The sequence below is a fragment of the Nicotiana sylvestris genome, chromosome 3 (genome assembly GCF_000393655.2).
Source record: "Nicotiana sylvestris chromosome 3, ASM39365v2, whole genome shotgun sequence".
NCBI classification, from domain to species: Eukaryota; Viridiplantae; Streptophyta; class Magnoliopsida; order Solanales; family Solanaceae; genus Nicotiana; species Nicotiana sylvestris.
Genome location: NC_091059.1, coordinates 180,089,971 through 180,093,143, shown reverse-complemented (window position 1 = coordinate 180,093,143; position 3,173 = coordinate 180,089,971).

Sequence of the window (3,173 nt, the reverse complement as noted above, 5' to 3'; positions counted from 1 at the left end):
AATAGGAGAATCAAATAATCCTAGTCAAGAACCTCTAGATATAGGACAAATATCAAGTAACCCTTGGCAGAGACCTTCTACAGAGACAGTATCGTCAAGGAATCTAGATAGAAGTGTGCTTCCCTCTCCTGAAGTTGAAAATAAAAATGGTGCAGGTTAGTTTTTGAGTATTCAGTTATTACTCTTACCAGTGATTAAAAAAATGTCCGCTTCCTCGCTTTAAGTGAGAAGCGAGGCGAAGCGTTAAGGTCATCGTTTCAGGTAAGAAAAGCGACTCTAGAAAGAAAAGCGACTGCTTCTCTGTAAAAAGCGAGAAGCGTTAGAAGCGTCCAAAATTTTGATTTTCATTCTTCTTGTTCTTCTTTAGCAGCAACTTTCTTCAGAAGTTGAAGTTCTGCAATTTTGATTTTCATTCTTCTTATTCTTTTTCTTTTTCCTTTTCTTTCTAAACGTCCAAAAAGCGCCGAAATGCTGGCAATTTTTTTTTACCTTTAGTTCTTTATCAGAAATTTTCTCCCCAATTTTTCTAGTTTCTGCCTTTAATTATCTGCCCAATTTCTTCCCAACTTCTCGCCATGTTGCTGAAGAAAACATATTGTCTCGTCGACCTATAGATGTTGAGCTAGAGGACTGGAAATACTTAGCAAAGTATTTTGGAATCCCGAAATTTAAGGTAACTTAATAACAATGTTTGATTCACTACCCTTTGAATAATGACTTCTTAATCATTGACTTAATGCAGGTTGTAAGCGAGAGAAATAGAAAGAACATGGAAAAGCAGATAACTAATCATGCTTGTTGTACGAGGTCTTTTGCAGAAGTAGAAGAATCGACGGTGAAAAATCCTTCTACGGGAGAAAAGGAACCACCGGATAGAGTTTGGGAGATCCAGCATACACGTAAAAATATGTAACGACCCGGCCGGTCGCTTCATGAGTTCCCGCTGTGTTTCCCCCATTTATGCTTCTTATTGAGTTGTTCAACTGTATTTTATGTTATCGGGTTGGTTAGCTCTGGTTTGGAGAGGTTTTGTTAAGGTTTGAGACTCTTACTCTCTTTTGAGTAAGCTTAAGTTGGAAAAGTTAACTGGATATTGACTCATGTGTTAAAGGGATCGAATGTGAGTTCTGATGGTTCTGATAGCTTCGGGAGGTCATTTGGGACTTAGGAGCATGATCAGAATATGTTTTGGAGGCCTGAAGTAGATTTAGGCTTGAATTGGCGAAATTGGAATTTTGGCATTTTCCGGTTGATAGGTGAGATTTTTATATAGAGGTCAGAATGGAATTTCGAGAGTTGTAGTAGGTACGTTGTGTCATTGGGATGTTTGTGCAAAATATCAGGTCATTCGGATGTGGTTTGATAGACTTTTTGATCGAAGGCGGAATTTAGAAGATTTTGAAATTCTTAGGCTTGAATCCGATGCAAATTCGATGTTTTGATGTTGTTTTGAGCATTCTGAAAGTTGGAACAAGTTTGAATGATGTTATGGGATATGTTGGCATGTTTGGTTGAGGTCCCGAGGGCCTCGAGTGAGTTTCGGGTGGTAAGACGGATCATTTCAAGTGGTGGAGAATTGTAGAAAACTGTTGTATGTGTTGCAGACCAGTTGTTCTTTTGCGTTCGTGAGTGGACTCTCGCATTTGCAAAGGGTTAGGAGGGGAGGCTGTGAATTTGTCATTCGCATTCACAAAGGAGGTCCCGCGATTGTGAAGGTTTAAGCTTGTTGGTCATCGTGTTCGCGAGGGTGATGCCGCGTCCGCAAAGGGTTGAGATGCTGAGGCATCGCGTTCGCGAGGGGTGGTCGCGTTCGCGTAAGAGGAAATTCTGGTCAACCTAAGTTTGTGCTTCGCGAATGCGAGGGGTTGACCGCAGTCATGAAGAAGGATTTGAATGTCTGGGCAGAATGTTTTAAAAGCTCATTTCCACGACTTTTAGCCTAAGCTCCTCCATTTTTGGGCGATTTTGAAGCTTTATGAAGAGGATTGAAGAGGAAATCAAGGGGGAACACTTGGAGATAAGATTTTGGATTCAATACTCGATCCTAATGTGATTTATACCTAATTAATCATAAAAATTGTTGAATTTATTCCAAAATATTGAAGAACTAGGGCTTGTAATTGGAGACCTAGAACTTGGGATTTGAGGGGCCGTTTGTGGTTGTATTTTGGTAGTTTTGATATGAATGAACTCGGGGAGTGATAAGGAGTCTATTGATGTAATTTTTATCGGATTCCGAGACGTGGGCCCGGGGGTCGGGTTTGGCCAATTTCGGGAATTGTGTTGTAATTTGATTTCTTTCGAGTGGGCTTTGTTCCCTTAGCATATTTTGATGGTTTTACATTGATTTTGGTTAGATTTGGAGCATCCAGAGGCAGATTCGAGAGGCAAGGACATCGCGGGCTAGAGTTTGGACCGGATAGAGGTGAGTAATGATTGTAAATGTTGTCTTGAGGGTATGTAACCCCGGATTTTACATCGTTGTGTTATATTGAGGTAACGCACACGCTAGATGACGAGCGTGTGGTCGTGCACCATTGGGGATTGGGACTTAGTCCATCCCGAATGTTTGTTTTACCTCATATTTGATTGAAAATTGTTTGCTATCATCATATTTTGGGCTGAAGGCTATATTTGGGCCCTGTGCCAACTGTTTTGGACCCTTAAGGGATTTTTACTACTATTTCCTCACTGTTTTGACTTTATACTTGTCCTCAATCACGCTATATTTTATTGTTTTTATAACTCAGCAATGTTTACTCTGTTTTGACATTTTAAATGATATTTTGGGGCTGATCATAACATTTTTGTATGCCCGAGTGGCTTTTAGAGATTTCTGATGTGTAGGGTCGAGGGCGTGTGTTGTGAGGATTATTATGGGATCGGGCTGCACGCCGCAGTAGTGTTGTACTGATTATGATTATGAGGTCGAGGGCCTGAGTTGTATGTCACAAGGTGGCTTGATATGAGGCCGAGAGCCTAATTGATTATGCCACGAGATGGGTTGATATTGCGCTTGGGCCGTAAGGGTCCCCTCCCGGAGTCTGTACACCCCCAGTGAGCGCGAGTACCCAGTATGATATGTGATATAGCCCGAGGGGCTAAGGTTTGTTCCAAGTTATTGCCCGAGGGGCTGATTTCTGTTGACATTGTGCCCAAGGGGGTTATTTTAT